Source organism: Uranotaenia lowii, chromosome 2, assembly GCF_029784155.1.
Source record: "Uranotaenia lowii strain MFRU-FL chromosome 2, ASM2978415v1, whole genome shotgun sequence".
In the NCBI taxonomy this organism is placed as follows: Eukaryota; Metazoa; Arthropoda; class Insecta; order Diptera; family Culicidae; genus Uranotaenia; species Uranotaenia lowii.
Genome location: NC_073692.1, coordinates 99,213,801 through 99,229,781, shown reverse-complemented (window position 1 = coordinate 99,229,781; position 15,981 = coordinate 99,213,801).

Sequence of the window (15,981 nt, the reverse complement as noted above, 5' to 3'; positions counted from 1 at the left end):
TATTGCACATTGTACTTGATGGAAATATAATTTTGAAAACCGATCAATAGCGTGAATCGGGACAGTTTTTTGAGTATATTCCTGATTTTCTGTATTATGAGCACTTCCTGCCCCTGATTAGCTTTAGATGATGTATTTTTTAAGTTAAAAAAAATAAGCTATCGAAATTTGAAAAAAAAACGATGAAAAGGATTTTTTATAAACATTATCAAACAGCTTTTTTCACCATCCTCGCCCTTCGAAGCAGTTTAAATATCTATCATTTTGCGTCAAAATTATGTTAAAAAAAATGTATCGCCATATGCCAAACTCGTGGACATGAGACATTATAGCTTGAAGTTTTCCCAAAAAACACTTATCATGGTATGAAAATTATCGATTTCATACAGTTCAATTTTTTTCTTTTTAGTAAATTTATTAAAGCAAAAAATATCAGTTGCATCACTTAATAAATTCTCCGCGTTTTTTTTATTTTCTTTTTGAAAGTCAAATATTCAAAAAAGTCGGCAAAAACAAATTTTTAAGTTAACGTTGTCCCGTATATTGGGGCAAGTGTAGATGCAAAGCTTATTTTCAGATGCGTCAGAGTAATGGCTTTAAAATGGATTTAATACGATTATCTGTTTGTTTGTTTAATCAAGTTTCATTTATATATCTGCAGGTTTCTAGCAGTATAAATTTAAGTTTGTTATTCCACTTTTAACGAATGCTGTTCAAAGAAAATGACTTTCATTTACAAAGACATTTAAGAATTTTAAATATCCGCTTCAGTTTCAACTTTCGGAATACCCCTTCTGGTCTTTTCAACATATTGAATCATTTTAAAGATGAATTTCTCAAAAGTTCGACGTTTGCCCTTGCCCCATCGTGTAAGTTGACAGGAGGGGATATTGTCTTTAACACTTTCAAAGTATACTTAAAATTTCTCATAAAAAATTTGCTTCCAGTTGAATATGAGTTTTAAAGTCTCACTTTTCAAAAAAGAAGCGGACCAAAAGTCTCTTTTATGCAGCCATGTAACACAAAAACACTTTTCATGTTAAGTACGTACTTAAATTGGTATATAAGCAAGGAGTACGATGTTTTTTTCAGAATTATTTAAAATTAAAAGCTCTCATTTTCATTTCTAAATTCGTTTCTGTTGTGTATTTGGGCTGAAGTAACAATTTTTAGAAGAAAACATAATTTTATATTTTTTTGGAACAGAGAAAAGTTGAACCTTTGAATATGCTCTAGTGTTACTTTAATGAAAATTCTTTCGAAAAATGAATTCCTTCACTTTTGGTCAATAAAAATCAGTTTATTTCACTGATACCTTTCACTTATGAACATGTCAGTCCTATCTTATCTAATTTTAAGAAAAGGCTCTTGATCAGTTCATGTGTCGGATCAGATTTTTTTATCTTCATTATCAGTTAAGTACATTTTTACATGATCAACAAAATGTTTCCGATCTACCTATGTAGACAGCTCATTCATATTTCTGTTTTCAATATGATTCAAAAATAACCTTGGGTTAAAAAATTGTATGTAAATTCTTTTAATTCGGTGTTTTTTTTTTTTCAATTGTCCGCAAAGTGTCATACCATTATTTCATTAGCATCAGAACTAAATATATATTTTTTATTTTCACGTGCTGTGTACAATTAGGCAAGAAAAGCACATCTAGGTTGCATATCGCCCCCACGTGCATAAGAAATATAGATACTTGGTTGAGAAACAGGCGCCTAATTGTTCAATTTTTCCAGCGATCAACGAACAGCTTTGGTTACTATCCACTTGCGACGACATTTGCTTGACCATAGAGACGAAAAACAAACCCTTCAAAGAAAAGAAAATCTCTGAAAATGGATGCCATGACTTTTCAATTTCAGATTTTGGCAAAAAAAAAATGTATATGTTTTATTCGATCGGCAAAATGTCAATCTGGATAACATCTAGGCGTCATTCATAATCATGTGCTGTACAAATGAGCTAGGAATCAAGTAGAAAAAAAATCACATCAAGGCTTCATATCGCCACCCCTTGCATTGAAAAAATGCTTGGTTGAGAAATACGCGCCAAAATATTCCCACTGATCAGTATGCTATGCCATGGTTACTATCCTCTCGCGACGTATGTTTGCGACGCCTCGACCATGGAGACGAAAAACAAACCGCCCAAAGGAATAAAAAACCTCGAGAAAATGGATGTCATGACTTTAATTTGTTTCGAAAAACTACATGTTTTGTATGGAAGCCCCCTCTCCCTTAAGTCGGAGCGGTTTGTAACTATCATAGAAACCATCCCCGGCATTAAAAACCCTTAGATGCCAAGTTTCACGATGATCGGTTCAGTAGTTTCCGAGTCTATAGGTAACAGACAGACAGACAAACATTCATTTTTATATATATAGATTATAAGTTTTAAACATAGAATTGCCAAATTGTTATTTCCTTTTTCATCGTCACAATGCCGACATCACGACAAAATTGACAAAAACGACAAAAATGACAACAATGACAAAAATTATTTTGTCAGTTAAGTTTGAACAATTTTCAGGATTCTTTTTAGTAATTCTTTTAATTTTTATCAAATTTAATATATTCAAATTTCAAGACTCATATAATGCATATGCGTTGAGGGCATACAGCTCAAGCGATGCGGAGACAACGGTATTGGATACGCTCGAATTTGATGAGGTGAGTTTTGGCAGCTGACTGGCAACAGAAACTATCGTATTTCATCACTGAAAGAATAGTTGTTCGATACAGAGTGGATACAGTGCCAGTGAATGATCGGGGAAAATTGATTCTTTGTTGGCATCTTCTCTACAAATACTCAATCTGGGCTCTCCAGGTACACTTGAAATGTCTTGTTTTTGATAAGAATCTCGCATTTGAAAGATGAAAACAATAACAAATAATCATTCAAGCTTTTTTGGAACCTTCAGAAAGATTTTTCGGTCTGATTTTTAAAAAGGTCTAGTGTTGGCTCTATTCTGCAGTTCATTCCACCTGTAAACTGTTTTACAAAAGTTTTTCAAAGAAAGGGGTGTTTCAAAAACGTTTTTAATTGTCTATAATTACTTTTTTATGACATTTGCAGTTGTTCCTGGCCAGTTCAATGCTATTTTAGGGTAATTTTCCTGTATGAAAATTCACTGTAGAGGTTTATTTTAATTAAATAATATCTTTTTAACAACCAAAAGTTGGGGTGTAGTTAAGGGTGTAGTTTTACTCGAAACTTTTAGAAAATTGTTTGATTTGATAAATTGAACCAAACTTTTGATGAGAAACACAATACCGGATGATCGGATCAAGGCGGGTAAAGCTTCAGGTGTGTTCTTATACCAATGCACGGAATCGTCCATCTTGTGACAGGCAATCGTAATCGTAGGCATGGTAGACGAACAATTCGCTGTCAAAAAATGCTCCGTCTCCACCCCCCACCAATGAGAAACTTTTGGTACCCCTTGCCTACTTTTCCTCAATATGCACCCACCCTACTGACTCACCCTGGATCGGATTGTCTTCCAATAGAAAACAAAAAGAAAAACATCACTGATGGACTAGAAACTGTATGAAATTTGTGCTATTATGTTTAGGAACAAATCAAAGATGACATTTTTTTCAAAGAAATCGTTTGTACTGTGTATAAGGTAATATTATTGTTTTTCTGTTCATACTGTCAAATTAGAAAGCAATTGGAGATTCATAAATCTAGGGGTAAAATGATCTGGAAAATTGATGCTTTGGACGATAATTTCAGTGATAGGGTAAATGATCTTGAGCGGAACTAATTGGCTCAATTCGACGCAACTCGGAACAGTTGATCAAGCGGTATCTGTAAATACCCGACCAAAATTTTTTTCAGTTCAGCGGATAGATCTTGGTTTCTACTTTCTAATGATGATTTTAAGAATATTTTAGAGTAAATCCTAATAACTCTAGAGCTGTTTTACTGAAGTAAGAATTCTGATCTTGAGCGGAACCACGCTGATCTTGAGCGGAACTTAAATATGATCTTGAGCGGAACCATTTTCTTCTGTCAACATCTTTAAAAGCTGTTATTCCTAACACATGTGTAACTGTGAAAACTTCAATTAAATTTCATCTTTGTAGATTTTAAGTTCAAAAATTAATGTTTTTACGTAAAAAAAAGAAACTTTGCGTTTTCAAAGTTGTTCTCAGAATATCTGTTTTTATTTATATTTATTTCTTGCTTAAAAAAAAGTCAAATTTTCACTTTGATTCACTGTATCCTGTTTTGAAAGAATCGATTCTCTAAACTCAAATTTTAGTTTTTTTATCTCATAAATTAAATTTCTTAATATATTTGATTGATTTTTGGAATGTGCGTGTTTAGGGTCATATTGCCCCGAAAAACTTTTGAAGGTAACGACAAAGTGATTAATACAAAAGAAGATGCCTTTAATTACAGATTTTGCAAAACGCAAATGTGCATTGCTCTAAATAAAAAATCTAATTTTTATTATTTCTTCCTTTAATTTTATTGGAAATTTATGATAAATTGGATCAATTTTATATTTTAGTTGGGAAAAATCAGTTTACGTTGAAAATCTTTTCATAATTTTTCTTTTACATTTTATTTGGGAAAAATCAGTTAACGTTGAAAATCTTTTCATACTTTTCTAATTCAAAGCAAGAAACCTTAATTTTATATTGACCAAAAAAAAATACAATTATGGAAATCCATTCAGAATTCTAAAATTCTGTGAACTCTGTAAATATTTCAAAATCTCGTGTTCTGTCACACAGATGCTGTGATAAAAGTTTCCTAATTTTCGAAGGTGATGGAAAGTATTAGAGAAACATAAGGTATCAAAGAATGAAAGAACACAAGCCGTAAATATCATAAAATTTTCGAAAAAGATACAAAGGCTCACCGGCAGGACTTGAACCCACAATCTCCGGCACAAAGATGTACCAAGACAAATCATAAGAGTGGTGTTGAAAAGTTTCCTCCAAATTCTGTGAAATAACAGACATTTCTGTGATTTCGGAAACTTTGCTCTAAGCAACTCATTCATAGAATAAAGTTTATAATAAATTTCAGTTTCTTATGAATCACGTTAATATTTATGTATATTAAAAATTTATGGAAACATTAATTATTTAGCTCAACTGATAAAACAAGTATTTCTCAAACCGATTTCTAGTTCAAGCTCAAGTGTAAAGTCAAACACAAGGGAATCGGAAAGGTTTTCAATACCATGCCACCAATTGAATCGTGGAGTATTATAAAATAACTAACCCGGTGTGCTTTGCTACACTTTGTAAAACTGAAGGAATGTGTGTAAAACAATTTGAATTTTTGTTTATAAGATAGTTTATCGTTTTCAATTGGAATGTGAACATCTAAAACAACCTCTTTAAAAGAAAGCTACTTCTTAAAGTACGAATAGTAATGGCAATGTAGATTGATTCTTAATCTGAAATAATGACTTAACTTTATTGGCTTTTATTGGCTATTTATTATTACAATTATTTCAGCTATTTATACCAATCATCAAGATGTACCTAGTTGTTTTTTTCGCATTCAATTGTAAATTTAAAAGATTAAACTACAAACTGCTGGTCGACCATACGCAATCAACTGTGAATATAATAGATTCAACTGTAATGGTATAATTGATTCAACTGTAAATATGATAGTTTCAACTACAATTGTATGATTGATTTTTGGCATTCAACTATAAATATAATAGATTAAACCAAAAACTTTCGCAACAAGATATATTTGAACTAATTTTTAAGTATTATTACATATGCATGAAGTGTTTTCTAGCAGTAGCAAAAAGGAATAAATTATATTGTCGTCACGAAAGGTAAATTTGTTGAATTATGCCGTAATCAATTAATGAACTATTTGCCTTTCTAAGTCAAATTAGTAACGTAATCCTTACCATATTAAAGGTAATTGTGATTTTTATTAAGGATTAAACCGTGAATAGCTCTTCAAACAATGATACAAACAACATGCTTTGTTCAGCAAAATTTAAGTGCACAAAATCCGCATCTTTTGATGGCAATGGTATTAAAAATATTTTACGCTAGGTACAATTTACAATTTTGGTCATTTGAATACAAAATTTTTGGACCAAAAAAATTTTTTTTCATCAAAATAGCGTGTTTATCTTCAATTTTGATACAAACTTGGTTCTTTTTTCATTTTTTGCGTGTAGTATTTAATCCAAACTAAATTTAAAAAATATAAAATATATAAATTTTATGAAAATTTTTGGACCCAGAATTAATTTAAAATCAAATATTTTGAAAGTGGACTTTTCTTCAAAGATCGCGCTTGCGGAAACTCTAAACGTGATTTTTTTTAGTCGGCTCCATACAAAAGTTTGTTCTCCACATCCTAATCTACCATTTGAAGGGCCAGCCTCCAGATTCCCAGACATTATGCAATTTTGGGACACCCTAGTGGTCAGGTACGCAAATAGACTCTTTCCATCGGTAATGTGGTAAATTTGGACCTTATTTTCAATTTTTGCTTTTTAAAATAAGACCTTGTTTGCAGGAAACATTTGTCAATCAACCCATAGGACCAAGTGGGTTCCTGATATTTATAAAATGTTTCTGTTGCATACAAATCGGTCAAACCGATGGCAGCGATGGCTAAATGCTGGCGAAAGTTGGACTTGGAGCGCGCAGAAATTGAAGGTTAATTTGCATTTATTGAAAAAAAATTAAGAAATATAAATTTAAAAAATAATTGAATAATTTTCAGCAATCAATTACAATAAATATGATGACATTCATAATAAACATACCCTTAGCATCTACAATGCATACAGTTGAACTCATGAAATTAATCATAGAAATATAATTGAATCTATCATGTTTACAGTTAAATCTACTTTACCTTTATAGTTGAATCTACTATATTTATTATTTAATGAATATTATCAATCATGCGATTCCAGTTGAATCTATTACTTTTATAGTTGAATGCATAAAATCAATTATACAAATATAGTTGAATCTATCATATGGATTGTTGGACCCAAAATATGAATAAGATAATCCTTTATAAATATAGTTAAAAAATTCAGTTTGAATGGCGAGAAGCAATCAGAAATATAGTTGAATATAAGCGTAATATTGTTGGGAAAACTATACTTTCTTCTCCGTGCTTGAATAATGACGAATTGATCAACTTTATAATTTATGACTTAAAAACAAAATTAGTGGTCTGCAGATTGCAGAATAAGGTTAATAAAATTGCTAACAAAAAGTTTGCGATTAGCGAATAAGAGTTTCTGTGCCAGGCAATGAACTTTGGTTCCCTGGGAGGATAACTATATTTCTTGTTGAATTTTTTCAACCCACTGTGTTCACTTGTAGGTACACGCTCTTTTTTTTTAACTCAAAATTAAGTATGACCGAGGTTCAAAACATAGTTCGATTCTATGAACTTAAATTTAAGTACCCTTTTTCCTCCTTGCGATGGATCAAAAAGGAGTTCGAACTGCGAACTCAAAATTGATCCCTTTTTTTCCTTCGGCGAGGGTTCAAAGCTGAGTTCGACCTTATGAACTAAAAATTGAACTCTCTTTGTTGGACTGAAAACACTTAGCGAGTTCATTCCGAACCGGAGCAGCAACCAACGAACACGTCGCAAAATTTTGTCGTTCCGGAACAATTAACGGAAGATATGAAGGAACTTCATAATGGAATGCATGTTCACCGTGTCAGCGTAAAATTCTGTCCGCCATTGTCATCATATGGTGAGCGGCTGGGAATGTTCGGAAACTTCCAGATGTTATTTACTTCCCGTGGTAAGTAACATCCGGAAGTTTTCTTTGGCCGGGAGTGTCAAAACTTTCCACCGCTCTGTAATTGCAATGCAATGTACCGGAACAGCAACATCCGGGTACAACAAATTTTAATCATCCTTTAATTCCCTGAAAATCAGCTACCCTCGAAAAAAAAGGATTAATTCGAGTTCGGCTGCCGAACTTAGTATTGAGTATGCCTATCAGAACTTAGTTTTGCTGTTGCCCAGTCAAACTCAAAGTTGAGGGAAGCCACCGAAGTGCTGTTTTGAACCAAAACTACTTAATTTTGAGTTTAAAAAAAAGAGCGTGTACTAGCAAAATTTTTGTTGTTGAGAATACACGCTTATGCCGCGACGCCACTGAGTGTTTAAGCCGGCATTCGCAACGAGACGACGGCAAAACAAACAAACCGAAAATGAACATTCAATTTACATATGGAGTAAAATCCGAGGCGTCGCGACGTCTTCCGGCAAAAGCTTGCAAGGAACATTGCAGACAACTCGTGGAGCCGCTGCATGCAACCGAACAACAACTGATATGGCCAACAACGTACGCGGTCGGTCGGTGGCATCGCGTACGCCTCGACTGTTTCAGTCCCGAGTGAAACGTCGCCGGTAGCGGACGTGTTGTTTAAAATTTCCTGCGCCTCGAGACAGTTAAACGCGCGCGCGTTCCCACTTGAACGGTAGTGTGTTTCTGGTGGTTCCGGTGCCGATATGTGTATTTTGGTTCGGTTCTAAATACACAGCTAAATTTTACCTGCTGCATTTCTCGCGTATGTGAAGAAATCACGCGCTCCGTCGAGATTGTTATTGTTGCTACTCGGGAATCCTACAAGTGTGTGTCGTTGAAGGGTTTAATTTTTTTGAAGAAGATATATTCCTAGGTGCCTATCTATGCATGCACATTTGATGGGTTCTTTTGATTTCCTCTAAAATTGGGGCTGGTTTTTGGGGAAAGATTGTGGGTGTTTTTCTTTGGGATTTTGTAGAATTGTACAAACATGAAAAGCTTGTCTGTTATCGAATCGTGCCTATGGTAGCGATAAAATGTGCAGTTGAATGTTTTTTCCTCCTCGCCAAGTGTAGTATTCTCAAGTGTTTCCCTCTCCGGATTGATATATTATTCTTGGGAGATCTTTATAGCATCCAAATGTGAAGAGGACTGGGCAAGTGTTCGCATGCGAGTGGACCACGCCGAACACTGGATTTCATTTACGTCCGGGAACGAGTCGTGGGAGCAGAAGAGGAGATCCAACACATAAAGTGGTCCTCCCAAATGATGGGCAACATTCTTCCAAGAGAATGTACGAAAGGCAGAAGAAGAAAGTCGACAAGAACGGGAACCAGAATACAAGTTTTTCATATCTTTTTTTTTTTTTGGGTGGTCATTGGTCGCGACCGCTAGTCCGAAAGTCAACGAGCACATTCCCGGATAGCCGATACTAAGTGTCTGATGGAAGAAGCCAAAAACGTGCTGGATGAAATTAACGTTATTTGTCGCATTCGTTCATAAGTTAAAATCCGAGAAGAGGCCGACGAAGAATTTATTTAAAAGTTACTAAATGGCTTTCTGGGAGCAAGGGAAGAAATATTTTATCGCTAAGCGATATGGATGTGTGTGCCGATAGCTACGTATGTGATTGAAGATACTAATAAAGGAAAAGCTGCTTTCAATCCTTTGATATCGGTCTTAACGGTTTTAGAAAGGCTTAATAGATGGTTCAAAGTGAGAAACGACAAACTTAACCCTCCTATGTAAGTAAAACAAATCTATTCTTTTTTAAACACGTCATATTAGTCACCCACGCACTTTCAATCATCCATATGGTATTAACGACAGTGTATCATCATTACAATCATCATCCTCCATCCACACACCTTTATTTATCTCTACACGACTATCAACCGGCAATCATCAATCATTCGTATGCCTACCTATCTTTGCGCCTTACAATTGCTTTGAGAACAGCGAATACGTAGAACTTAACTTGTTAGAGCAGTTCAAACTTTGAGGAGTTCTAAGGAGTATACTCGAAAAAAATGCAACACTTTGTTTTGTGAATAACTTTTGAATACATGCATAGAAATTGATGAAATTTGAAGTGAAACTACGTAGACATGTAATATTCTTATGTGAAGTGGACAAATGGTTTTTGAGATAGCGTCATGTGAAGAAGTTCGTGGACATTAATTTTTGGGGGTCACGTGCACCATCTATAATGCATAATAGGAACAAACCTTTTTCCAGATCAAGGCTTTTTCTCATACTTTTTCTTTTTTCTAAAGCTTGCTTTTCAAAACCACTGAAAAAATTTATTTTGATCGAAGTTATGACAATTGAATCAGATTGTACTCCATCGACACTAAACCAACATATTTGACTTTGAATCAATCTACCTCTGTTTTTGAGTAGTTGCACCATTCCAGATCCAACCAAAATATAGTATCAACTTTAAAGGATCTATAAAAGTGTTATTCGGGGAAAAAGGTCGAGTTTGAAGGCAACCTTCTTTGTATAATTAGCCATTCCATGTGTAAATAGTAAAACTGTAAAACTGACTGATTTGTAGCTTCCACAGATCGCCAGCCACCTCAAGTGTCAGACATCAAATTTTTCTTTTTGTTCATCTTCGGAACATCCAGGTGAAACTAGTCAACAAAAATTGCCCAAGTGCCCGCTTAAGAGTTCGTTTTGCTGTCCTTAACGTAATTTTTCAAAATATTTCCACGCTAACTGTTCCAATAATTTGCGCACGATTTGACCACCGTAATTTGTTCCCTTTCACGGTGGGCAGCTTTTTTCTCTTGCAGAAATGGAGTCATGCGTCTTTATTAGTCAGCTAGATGAACTTGTATAACAATATTGTTTTATCACTTCCATAATCGAAATTTTATATTTGCGCTTGATAAAATCTCTAATGTTCCCTACCTTCAATATTCGCTTCATGAATAGTTCAAATGAGGATGAATTAGCACACTTTTAGATCCTATAGGTGTCTTTAAACGACTTACTATGTGAATTTTTGTCGAATAGTTGATTTTTAGCTGTTTTTGAGTCTCCGACTGGAACTTTCCTGGATTTTTCGTGATCTTGTCCAAAATATTTTTTCAATTACCTTCCGTAATTCAAATTTCAATCCAAATTTTTCGAACAACTAAATTGAAGGTATATATTCTGTTTACAAAGACGGATTGCAAGTTTCTTAAAATCCTCTTTTAATAAACAAATCAAAAAGAATATTTTTTGGTTTTCATTTTAATTTAAAATTTGATCCCAATTTAGATTTCGTTTAGTTTCAAACAGAATTATTCAGAATACTTCTACTTGTAATGGCACACAATTCACTTTACATACAATATTCGAATTCCAACATCCTAAAGGCAGGCTAAGCAGCCGTTCATCACAAAACTATAACGAATTTTTTATCATTTCATTCATCATTTCTATCATTTTATCATAGAATTCCTTGAATTATTCGATTAGGCAAGAATATCTTTCAACATCAATTTAAACACTATCTATGGTCTAGCAAAGACTGATTTGAAACAACGAGCAAAACAACAAAACTGAACCGTTCAAACCGCTTATATTTTACCTGACGCTGTTCACCACAATCGAAAGGCTACCGGTTGATTCACCATCTCTATAACCAGAAGGCAAACGTCAGAATCACCCATACTTGCGAAATGTTTTTTTTATTTTGCAACACTTCATGAGGGTCGGGAATACCGACCTATAACCATGATGATGGGGTTTGATCATCAACCGGTTTTTTTGTTGCCATTTTTTTTTTTCAGTCCGCCTTTCAAGATCCCCGTCAGATGAGTTCTGGCAGACTTGTGAATGGCCTGGCTCAGAATTGGCGTTTTTCCATACTTAATTTACCTTGACGCGCTGTTTTAAGCTTATTCAGCTTTGTGTTTGTGCGGTGCGTTGAGCACATAATATTCCGGTTTATTTTTGCGAATACGTGGACGTGAGCTCGTTTTGTTTGGATACCGGCATTTTTTGCTGACAAATGTTGATTTAACGATCATGGACCAAAACGTGGAATTATGAGGTTCATGGCGAAGAAGATGTCCAATGAGCCGATCGGTCTGTGTCTGTTTGCTATGGGTGTTAAAAAATGAGCTAGTGACGCATGCCTTAAAGAGCATTGAACGAATCATATCGATGCCGGTTATTTTATTCAGAGATTTATTTGGATTATATTTTTAATAAACAGACGTACCCCTACCGAAGTTCAAATTTATCTCATTTTAAAAGTATGAAAATAAAAATGTTTTTAAAACCCAAACGTTTCGAAATTTAAAAAGGGTTAAGGTACACCGGGGTAAGTGGGGACGGTTTTTCGTATAGTTCAACTTTAAAAAATCATTAAAAAATCAGCAGTGGGTGAATTTTGATAAAATCGCGTTCAATGTGATGCAGAACATGTTGTTCGCATATGCTGAAGAGTTGAGCTTGATAGACGCAAAGCGAAAAAAGTTATCACGTAAATTGTAATGGACGGCTGGTGTCTTCACTTACCCCGCTTTATGGCGTAAGTGGGGACGGTAGATTTTCCCTTTGATTTCTCAGGAAATTTTCAACAAATATGTGTTTTTTTGGTTGAATACGTTACTTTATTGCTCGAACCGTCCGAAATTTTGAAAAAAGTTCATGGTACTATTAATAAGGCATCTTTCAATGATTATTGTGTGTAACCCGATATTATCGAAAATATATACTTATTTTATAAATAACAAGTACTTTTTCCAACTTTTCATGATCTGAATGCTAAATAAAGCAAAATTGTATTGAATGAAGGAGAGAAAATTGAAAAAATGTGTAAACATCAATTATGTATAAAGCCGTCCCCACTTACCCCAGGTAGGGTTTGGAGACACAATTTTAGATTTTTGCAAATAAACCCATTTTTCGCAATTTTTAACCGTCGTTTCTTTTCCTAACTGGTTGTTCCGAATGTAAGGATTGTTTCAATGTAGAGTTTTTCGTCAAGAGCCAGCTAGTTTACGAGAAATTTGCGATTGAAAAAGATGCACATCAACTCCACATCGTAGTTAATAATAGAAAATTTACAAAAAGTCACCGTAAACATCCGCAATTGTCGGAACCGTATCTCTTTTACAGTTACTGGATAGATTACAAGTAAATTTAACATTCTGCATTAAAAGTTTGAAAAAATAGTTCACAGTATTGTTTTAATAGCCACCGTCCCCACTTACCCCGGTGTACCTTAATTTTTTTTCAAATGAATAATAATAAAAATGGAAAATAATAATTAATCGTAAGTTTTGTTTGTTGACTTTTTTTTCAGTGATTTTTTTTCAAAAACAACGTTTCAAGATTTTGGAAAATAATAGACTGATAAAAGATTAAATGAAATGAAAAAAATACCTTGAAAATAGGAATAGCGATACCGACAATACCGAAACCGGTAATACCGGACTATTTTCCCAATACATAATATCCGGTATTTTCGGTATAGGGAAATAACTACACCCACGAATCAGACTCTAATCCAATAATGAACAACCTTGCGGGTGGTATTATCGGTGTAAGATTCTATGCCAGACCGGCATCATCAAGCATTCCAATAACAGGAATTATCATTCCAGCACAACCGCAATGCATGTGTCTAAAAAAAAACAAATAAAACATATAGGGTAACAGACTTATTTTGGAACGGGTGCATATTTTGGACCAGCTTGTAGCTTTTTGCCAATATTTCTCTCATAAATCATGTTAATCATGAAAATTTTGAACAAATATAGTTAAAGCTACTTATGTTTTTAATTATAACTAGCATTTCATTTAAATAAGCTGATAACGGAGAGAAAATTGAAAATAAAGTTTTGATTTTTCACAGTTGGACCGAATCAGGGCCATTTCAGGAGAACGTGCCATTATTGGAGTCAACATTCAAGAGGTTTGCTTCATAGCTGTGATGAATTTAACAAATACAAACATGTTCACAGCTACAATCGAACTCATAAAATCTATTTTGCAAGCTCGAAAAGCATAAAAAACTTGTTTAATAGCAATTTGACCCATGTCAAAAATAGGTCCTACTCTATTCCTTTAGGACTTATTTTGGACCACTCAACATAACCTGGGTATTAAGCTCGCTGTTAAATGTTTATGAACGTAATAAGACGTTGTACGACGATATGAAAGAATAATGCAAACTGTTTCAATACTTACTTACTTAATGATCCCGCGCCGATCCTCCGGTGCATAGGGCCGTGGTAAAAGACCTCCACTGTTGACGATCCGGGGCCAGCGTCTTCACCTGGTCCCAGTCAAGATTCTCGTCGACAGTTCGGATTTCAGCGGCTAGGCTTCGCCGCCACGAGTTTCTGGGTCTGCCTCTTCTTCGATGACCTTCTGGATTCCAATCTAGAGCCTCTCTGCAAATCTCGTTTTCATCTTTTCGTAGCGTGTGCCCAATCCATCTCCACTTACGTTCCCGAATCTCGATTTCTAGCGGCCTTTGATGACACCGGCGATGTTGTTCCTCATTCGAGATCCAGTTGCCAGACCACCAAGCGCGGATGATATTCCGCAGGCAGCGGTTTACAAATACTTGCAGTTTTCGCGTCGTTACCGCATATGTGCACCAAGTTTCGCACCCGTACAGCAATACGGATCTGACGTTTGAGTTGAACATTCGGATTTTCGTTCGTAGAGAGATCTGGCGTGGCCGCCAGATGTTTCGAAGACTCGCAAATGCGAAACGGGCCTTTCTGATCCGGGTTTCGATGTCTTTCCTGGTACCACCATCAGGCGTTGTCTGGCTACCAAGATACTGGAAGCACTCCACTTTCTCAACTTGTTGCCCAGCTACCATGAAACTGGAGGTATTTCTTGTGTGATCTCCATCGACTTGGTCTTTCCGACATTAACTTTGAGACCTGCTGCCTTGGAACTTTCGGTGAGGTCGTCGAGTTTGCTCTGCATGTCCGGTTGTGTTTGGGCGAGCAAAACAATATCGTCAGCCAAGTCAAGGTCGTTCAGTTGCTCCATTGTTGAAGGATTCCACAGCAATCCTCGGTTCGGTGCACAGTCAATCGATCCAGTCAGAATCTCATCCATTACGACGAGAAAAAGTAGCGTTGATAAAATACATCCTTGTCTCACTCCAGCAGTTACCGGGATTGGTTCGGACAAGACACCGTCGTGCAAGACCTTGCACTCGTATTGTGCTTCGATGAGATGGACTAATTTCTCTGGGACCCCTTGTCGCCTTAGAGCCGCCCAGATGTTTTCATGGTTAAGTCGGTCGAATGCTTTTTCGAAATCAACGAACACCAGCAGAAGAGAGTCCTGGAATTCGTTGATTTGTTCCAGTATGATTCGGAGCGTTGTGATGTGGTCCACACATGATCGTCCGGATCGGAATCCAGCTTGTTGCCGTCGGAGTGTAGCGTCGATTTTCTCCTGGATCCTGTTCAGGATCACTTTGCAGAGTACTTTGAGGGTTGTACAGATCAACGTTATGCCTCGCCAGTTACCGCACTCTGTCAGGTCTCCTTTCTTCGGGACCTTTACGAGGATACCCTGCATCCAGTCGGCCGGGAATGTTGCAGTATCCCAGATGTCAGCGAAAAGACGGTGCAACATTTGTGCTGACAGGGCAGGGTCGGCTTTCAGCATTTCAGCAGGGATGCAATCGATCCCAGTTGCTTTGTTGGATTTCATGTTTTTGACTGTTTCAATAACTCATTATAAATAAAATTTGGAATTTAAGCATGATTTTATTTAATCAACTCGCCATTAGACGAGGGTCACTTCAGTCGGCATAAAACCAAGCCAATCATAGTTTTAACTTACTTTTTGTGCAATATGCTTTAAATCACGTTAATCTAACTATCTACATTAATGGCAACTGATAAGCAGTTGTTAAAAGCTACAGCTTAAAGAAGCTCAAAAACATGAATAAACTGGACTTGCTCCTATTTTTTAAAGTCATTGTTTTTTATGCTTCATGAAAAATTATTGAAAGTTTGGTCTAAAAAATACAGCCACTGAGGATTGATTTTCGAAAAATAAACTTGGTTAGGTAGAAGAGACGAAATCACAGAGAACAGAGGTCTGGCCCAGAACAAAAATGAGCCGAAAACGTGTGTAAGAATTTGAATCCAAATACGTTAATATTTCGTTGAAATATTACTCGGCATATC